Raw genomic sequence first — 8,896 nt, forward strand, 5'->3', positions numbered from 1 at the left:
CAAACGAATAAATACTTCGAAACTTTGAGCTTTTTCAAGGGATGGAAGGGAAATATCAACTTGAAAAGCTCACTCTATTTTGAGGTCATTTCACCACTACTTTTTACAAGACTTACTCAAATTTCAAAAAAATTGAAATTCACCTCGTCCCTTTCATTTTAGATTTTTTAAAATGTTCCTCTTACAAAATCTCGTAAAAATTTTTTCTAGAAAACAATTTTTCACCTCTAGGGAATTCTTCCTTCAGATTCTGAAACAAACTCAGCTCAAAACATCAGAAATTGAAAAGAGTTACCCATTTGAATTTTTCTCAATAAGTTCAAAATCTACCAACGATGAACGAATGGACCCCAATCTAAAAAATCTGCTGTCAAGCCAAAATCTCTGAAACGGATCAAAAACGTCAGACTGAGTTTCGAATTCGAAGTACAAAATTCTGCTTTCACGTTCTAAACGCAAATTCTCCCCCTCCCCCTCCCCCTCACCAAAAAATTGATCCTAAACCTAAAAAAATAGGTTTTATGGAGAAACGTTCTAAAATTGAAAAAATTGCATTTTCATTTTGAAAAAATCGAGATTTGCAGTAGGTAATTTTTGTCTTTTTATTCTCTCCTTCCCTCTACTTGAAAATTTCTCTCCAAACTCGTATTTATTCTCATTATACTTAGGTGCAGAAAATTGAGAAAATAGCACTTTGAATTGAAAAATATAGATTTACAGTAAGTCTGAGTAATTTTCAATTTTTCATCCTTTCCTCACCCTTAAAAATTTTTTTATTCACTTGTGCTTATTCTCATTCTACAAAAAAAAAATAATAATTTGAAGGAACAAAAAGAAAAACAATTAGTTACAAAATAGTAATATTTGGAGAAAATTGCATTCAAATTCAAAAATCAAGATTTACAGTTTACATACTAGATGATTTTTTTCTTTTCACTTTCTTCCCACCGTTAAAAATTGAGAATTTGTCAACAAGTTCATACTTATCCTTATTTTAGAAAAAAAAAATGGAGAAAATTGGATTTTCAATCCAAGAATCAGATTTACAGAAGGCAATTTTCACTTTTTCACCCCCACCCCCACCCCCACCCTTGAAAACTTTTTTTCTCAACTCGAACTCGTCCTCGTTTCACAGAAAATTGAGTTAGTTGCATTTTGAATTAAACAATCGAATTTTACATTTTCACTTTTTCACCCCCCCCCCCCTCCCCACCTTTGAAAATTTTATTCCCAACTCGAACTCATCATCATTTCACAGAAACTTGAGAGAAAGTCGCACTTTGAATTGAAAAATCGAAACTTACATTTCGTAATTTTCACTTTTCCACCCCTCCTACAAATTTTCCCCCGATCCACCCCCGTTTTCATTTCGCCACTCATCGTCATTTTCACATTATTATTCGATCGATAGGTATAGGCGATAGCGAGATAAAAAAAAATAGTACGAACACCGAAAAAAAAACCGCTAAAACTACGAGTTAAATTTAGCATTATACTAGTGTACCCGTCTTTGAGTATCTCAAAGTAAGGTACCCGTGTAGTCTGTGGATAGTGTGCCCGTGTGGCGTGTGGGTACTGGGTAGTAGTGGTCCTCCCTAGTGTACCTATACTCAGGACTCAGGAGTTACAGTAATTTACTCGATGTGTATGGTAAAATACAGTATTTCACTGAATTTTATCAACTATTACTGTATGCAACTCAAACTCAAACGCGAGTGAAATTTTATGTGTAATTTCATTTTTCTGTTTGAAAACATGCAAGTATGAAACTTATGAAAGGAATGTGTTAAAAAACATATTCACAATCACCACACAAACTTTGAAAAGCATCAAACTCATCAAAGTCATTGAAATGAAAATGATCAAAAAATTGGTCAATTAAGCTGGAAACTCTCCAACGTATTATAATAGATACCACTGTTTGCCTGTCCCCTTCCCTAGCCTCATTAAATCAAACATTATCATTATGTAATCCATTTTTGTTTTTTGATTATTGTCTCACCAACTCGCCACTCATCGCTAGGTCCAGAGTCACCACACTAACCACATTCAACAATCAACAGTGTGTTTTCCAGTCAATGTCAAATCATAACACAAATCTGCGATGAATTTTTGTTTTTTGTTTTTTTTTTAAATTATTTCCTCACCTCACTCAGTCAGCACTTCAGCAGTCAGCAGTCAACACAATTTCCCCGTCAAATCAAAAGTCAATCTCAATTCTAAATCTTGATTCCCGATTATGTGACCAGTGGTCACTGATAATTTTTAAAAATCGTCATATCTGAATCAGGTAATATTTCCCCATCAAATCAAATAATCTAAATCTAAACAAATTAATCTTGGTAGCATTAATTCATAGTAAGTAGGTACTTCTACCTACCTAATTAATGCATTTTCAAGATTGTATATGTTTAAAACAAAAAATAAAAATAAAACGGCGTTTTAAACAAAAAACGGCAGTTTGAACCAGTTTTTTTAAACGTAGTTTTTTTCCAACTTCCATTTCCTAAAAAAAACACGCTTTTTTTAGTTTCTCGTTGAAGATTGAATAAATTGTATTTTTAGTGACAAAATCCTTCACAAAGAACCCCATGCTCCCCCGTCGGCCCCGTCGCCCCGTCAAACCAATAATCAGTCCTGGTAATTAATTTTTGGAAAATTGTCTCACTCCACAACATACAACATAATTTCCCCTCGTCTCCCTTGTCTTTACGAACAGAATGATTGCTATCAGATCGTGAGGTCTCAATTTAAAATTAAATTTGTGTTTTTGGAGGGCAAAATCTGTCAACATGACTTTCGTGAAAATGTGAACGCGATCGTCAGTTTTTCACATTGTGATCAAAAAATAAGTATTAATCGTGATATTAGTGATTATGTAAATTAAATCCAAAATTATCACGATTTGATACAGAATGTGAGAATGATTGCAATCAAAAACGCAGTTAAATGCTGACGAAAAAAATGGTAAAATCCGCTCGAATCCTGGTTATTATTATTATTAATTTTCAAAAATCATCTCACCTCATGCAACAGTCAACTTCATCTTTCCCCATCAAATGAAAAATCAAAATTGAAAATATCAACCAATTTCTATCAACTTTGGTAGGTATGTCAGGTACGTACGAGTAAAAATCATTTTTCTGAACATTTCAAAAAATATATACCTACTGACAATTTTCAAAATATTAGATTTGTTTTTTTTTTACCCGCCGAATTTTCAAAAATCTGGTTTTTAAAAATCTCACACAAACTTTTAAAATAAACTCAGTAAAATCCAAAATCCATTTTCAAAAGCTACTACCCCAGTATCTGCTAAAATTCAAATACTCAAAAATCTGCTAAAATCTGTGTAAAAAAAAACAAAATCTACTGGCGTACTGGCTAAAAAAAAAATTTTTAAATAAAAAAATAAAATCTGTTCTGTTTGTGCCTACCTACATACATTGATTTATTTGAAATTTCGAGTTAAGAAACCTTCACATTTCAAATATTTTTAAAAATAAATAATGGCAATCAAAAATTAGAATTAAAAAAAAAAAAAAAAATCGCCTTTTTGCACCTATTTCACGTACCTACCAAACGTTGAAAACAAATCAATACTGGCTAACACAAAAAAGCCAAAAAATTTATGTACTTTTCTACTGGGCAACTGGATTTTAGTTTAATTAGATCGACGTTATTTGCGAGGGAAAAAATCGGTATAATTATTATTCAATGCCATCGCTCCACGTACAGTTCTTACGACTGAAATTTCAAACAGATTAGCGCGAATTAAATTGCCAAAGCTGGCCATCGTCTCTTTTGAACCTCAAAGTGTACATATCTTAATTTGAAATTACTCGTAGGTACTCGTACGTTTCATTGAGAAAGTGTCAAGAGTTTTTTTTCTTATTTTTTTCTGCTTCCTTCATTCCTTGGCTCGAGACTCGATCATTTGATAATGAAGTATTTTTATTTCACGTTACACGCCCACTTTTAAAAAACTTCTCGAGCAGTGCTATAATTAAATGGGAACCGGATCAGAGGCGCGTATACGTTTATCAAATTATCGTGCTGGGCAATAAAATATACTAGTGAAGTGAAGAAGAAAAATCCATCAGTGAGGCAAAATTTTTTTCCTTCTCTATTGTTATGAGAATTAGCAGCTTTGGCGGGACTGGGACTTGATCGCGACTCGGACTGATGAACTATGAATGGCCACGTAATTATAAATTTATGTCAGTCTAAGCTACTTTTCTGTTGTGCTTGGTCAGAGCGAGATGTATGAACAGTTCCCATGAAAAGATTTCCGAGAACGTTCAGCACTTCGGAGTCAGACTAAAGTAAAGCAAACGTTTGCGTCTAGCATATAGGAACGTACGAGTATATTAAAATGCAATTTTAGCGAAATTTCTTCGCCATCGCCATCGGGATCGATGTGCTCGACGCGATGGAGACTGGCACTGGTGGACTGGCGAATGGCGATCGAGGCAAATTAATGGTCATTTGAAAACCGTACCGACTCCCGGTTCGGTTTATTTTATCAATGAATGAAATGAAACTCGTCGTATATGATTATCTTATCGTTTATTGTGACTATGTAAACCCCTCGACACCTGGCAGTCTGGATCTCCTACGGTGAACTTGGCGAAAAAATAATTCTGGCGCTTAGAAAATTCGTCTGATCTGGTCGTCCGTTGTGTACTGGAGTTTTATGTATATCAACCAATGTCTCCAACTCTCGATAGGCAAATAACTGACACTATTGTTTGTTTGTAATTAATTACTCTACTGCGAGGCTGACTACGAGTACGTGCATCACTGTTTTGCAATGCAGACACAATCATCATTTATTATACTAATTGAGGCGGAAACCATGCGACTCGGCGGCGGAGAAATGCATTACCTGGGGCCCAAGTTCTTTTCGCTGGGTAGGAGATGGAATTACTTTACTTTTTTTTTTCAATTTATCATTCGAGCAAAATTGCTGTTATTTTTTCACTGATCACCTGTTATTGGAACTCTGGTACTGTCGATTCATTTTTTTCCTCTGGAAATTTTACAATCTTTCAACCTTCGCCCTCTGCAACCATCTCATCGGGACAATTTTTCGCAACCCTCCAATTTTCATGCTTCTTACGAGGTTATTTCTTCATAAATTCATTCAGAATTAAATACGCAGCGATCAGATTAGAAAAATGAGACCATGCGCGAGTTTGAGATTTTCAAAAGCATACAATGCGATATATCGCATGATTTTGTTATTTTTTGGGGCATAAACCCCAACGTAGGGACTATGGAGAAGGGTGAAATGAGGTCAGATCGAAAAAATGGGTCATTTTCATGCTCTAACCCTTTACATAGATACCGTTCGATAATGCATCTCATCGCTTTATCAATGGTTTCAGATTTTGACCCCCACAAAGATGATCTGGGAAGCGTGTGAAGCGTCTCGAATCGAAAAAATAAGGTCATATTTGAGTTCAGCACCTCCGACAACATACTATTCGATATGTCACATCATTTTATCAACGGTTTTGGATTTTGACCTCCTCCCCTCCCAATAGAGGGGTCTGAATAGCGTGTGAGGGGTTGAATCGAAAAAATAAGGTCATATTCGAGTTCAGCACCTTCGAAAACATACAATTCGATATGTCACATCATTTTATCAGATTTTGACATCCCCTCCCCCCCATAGAGGGGGGTCTGGAGGGCGTGTGATAGGTTGAATCAAACAAATAAGGTCATATGTATTCGAGTTCAGCACCTTCGAAAACATACTATTCGATATGTCACATCATTTTAATTTTTATCAATGTTTTGAGATTTTGACCCCCTCCCCTCCCAAAAGAGGGGTCTGAATTGCGTGTGAGGGGTTGAATCGAAAAAATAAGGTCATATTCGAATTCAGCATCTTTGAAAACATACAATTTGATATGTCACATCATCTTATCAGATTCTGCCCCCCCCCCAATAGTGGGGGGTTGGACGGCGTATGAGGGGTCGAATCGAAAAAACAAGGTCATATTTGAGTTCAGAATCGTTGAAAACATGTAAATCGATATGTCACATCATTTTAATTTTTATCAATGTTTTGAGATTTTGACCCTCTCCCCTCCCAAAAGAGGGGTCTGAATTGCGTGTGAGGGGTTGAATCGAAAAAATAAGGTCATATTCGAGTTCAGCACCTTCGAAAACATACAATTCGATATGTCACATCATTTTATCAGATTTTGACATCCCCTCCCCCCCCATAGAGGGGGGTCTGGAGGGCGTGTGATAGGTTGAATCAAACAAATAAGGTCATATGTATTCGAGTTCAGCACCTTCGAAAACATACTATTCGATATGTCACATCATTTTAATTTTTATCAATGTTTTGAGATTTTGACCCCCTCCCCTCCCAAAAGAGGGGTCTGAATTGCGTGTGAGGGGTTGAATCGAAAAAATAAGGTCATATTCGAATTCAGCATCTTTGAAAACATACAATTTGATATGTCACATCATCTTATCAGATTCTGCCCCCCCCCCCAATAGTGGGGGGTTGGACGGCGTATGAGGGGTCGAATCGAAAAAACAAGGTCATATTTGAATTCAGAATCGTTGAAAACATGTAAATCGATATGTCACATCATTTTAATTTTTATCAATGTTTTGAGATTTTGACCCTCTCCCCTCCCAAAAGAGGGGTCTGAATTGCGTGTGAGGGGTTGAATCGAAAAAATAAGGTCATATTCGAGTTCAGCACCTTCGAAAACATACAATTTGATATGTCACATCATTTTATCAGATTCTGACCCCCCCCCCCCATAGCGAGATGCTGAATTCGAATATGACCTTATTTTTTCGATTCAACCCCTCACACGCTATTCAGACCCCTCTATTGGGAGGGGAGGAGGTCAAAATCCAATTAGGAATGACCCGGCAATGACCTTTTAAATCTCTTTGGAACAATATAAATTTTCAAAATGACCTCTCAACAACCCCAGAGGGTCACAATGATTCCCCCCCCCCCATTTTGATCAAAATTGCAGGAAATGTAGTCAAGTAGCATATCGATTGTTCGTGATTTACAATAGAAGAGTTCAAATTTTGACGTATTTTTTAGATTTGAACTTTCAAACCCCCCTCTCCCCTCTCCATTCAGAGCCTTCCAGCAAGGTCAAAATACCAAAAAATTAAAAATAACGTGTGACACCTCATTTTAAAGGTTTTCAAGGGTGCTGGATTCAAATATTCACTTATTTTTTGGATTGGACCCCTCAATGCTCTTTCAGCCTCCCCTCATTGAAAAAAATTTCGAAAAAAAATATGAAAATATGGTGTGACATGTCGATTTCTACTAATTTAAGGTCGCTGAGTTCGAATATTTCATTATTTTTCAGAATTGACCCTTCAGAGTACTCTAAATTGCAAATTTATACAAAATGAAGGTTCTGGAAGGACACCGAGGGGCCGAACTCAAGAAATGAATAAGTAAATATTCGAACTCAGCGAACTCAAGTTAGAAGGAATTGACATTTCACATCGTGATTTCGTAGTTTGTTGATTTTTTTTCAATGAGAAGGGGTGACTGAGGGTCCAGGGTCAGCAAAAATCGACTTGAATGTCTTTATTTTTCACATCTATAATAAATGCTTTTTTTAAGAGCTGAAATAAATACGTATTGCTGAGAATATTTTTAATTTTCTGAAAAATGAGGGAAGGAAGACACAATAGCATAGATTCCAGTGAAAAAACAATACACCTCACCTCTCGACTCCCTCCCTCTCCCCTTCCCAATCGTATAATCGAGTCTGCAACCAAATTTGGAATTTAACCACTGGAAATACATATTTCACATACCAACATACCCGGTAATTTTAAATTAATCGGGGTAAAAATATCTCAATAATGAATAACTGTAATAATTTATACGTATAATAGAGATTCTTTCGCAATACGATGCCCAGGTACAGCATTTTTGTACTTCCAGTATCGGAAATTGAAGTTAAAACAACAGCTTCGTAGGAAAAAAAAGGTGGTATTTGAAACAAATTCCAAAATTGACATAATTTTTCCCAAATACATCGCGTCTCGTCGTCGACATCGTCGACGTCGTCGTATGGAATTGTTAATATTTTTCACCATTTTTCTCCGTTCGTATTTACTTATCAATATTCATGGAAATAAAAATTACATTTTTTTCCTCTCTCGAAAAATATTCGCAATTACCCTACGAACACTCGAACGGTTTTCACGAAAGGAATAAAAAATAGGAATTAATTTTTCAAATCGTATTTATGAATATTCAAATACCATAAACGGTAAAAAAAATTCCAGAAAGAAAGGTACTATTATTACAGGGGTATATAATTATATCGACTACACTGTACCTACGAGTTGGTTTTGGTCATGAAATTGCGCGAGCAAAAGGAAAGAAAAAACTGCAACAATTTTTACATCTTGGGAGCTAGTCGACTGGCAAAAGCTTAGAGAGATTTTAACGGTGCTGTATCTGTATAAGAAAACTCGACGGGATCATTTTTTTGCCTAAAAGGCTGTGCTAAAAATTACCATAACAATTAAAAAGCTTGGGGTAATATTTACGCGATGAATAATAGTGCAGTTGGCCTTTCGCAGGATGGGGATTTCTTTGCTAATGAAAATATCATCAACTGGATCACGACGAGACGATGGTACGTTTTACGATTTCAAATAAAGCTCTTAGCTGTCAAGTTGGGTTCACGGCGAGGAGAGTATATGCAACCTTTACATTTATTTGTTTTAGTTTGTGTTTTTTTTATTCGTCTTATTTTTCTTCGCGACCAGAATTTTATTAGCGAGATGTTGTTAGGTGGTTTCGATTTTATTAAAAAATACAGATCGACATCGAGTTACGAGATTAAAAACGCGTAAGGTGACTTTTCTTCTT

The sequence above is a fragment of the Planococcus citri genome, chromosome 5, assembly GCF_950023065.1.
Source record: "Planococcus citri chromosome 5, ihPlaCitr1.1, whole genome shotgun sequence".
Lineage (NCBI taxonomy): Eukaryota > Metazoa > Arthropoda > Insecta > Hemiptera > Pseudococcidae > Planococcus > Planococcus citri.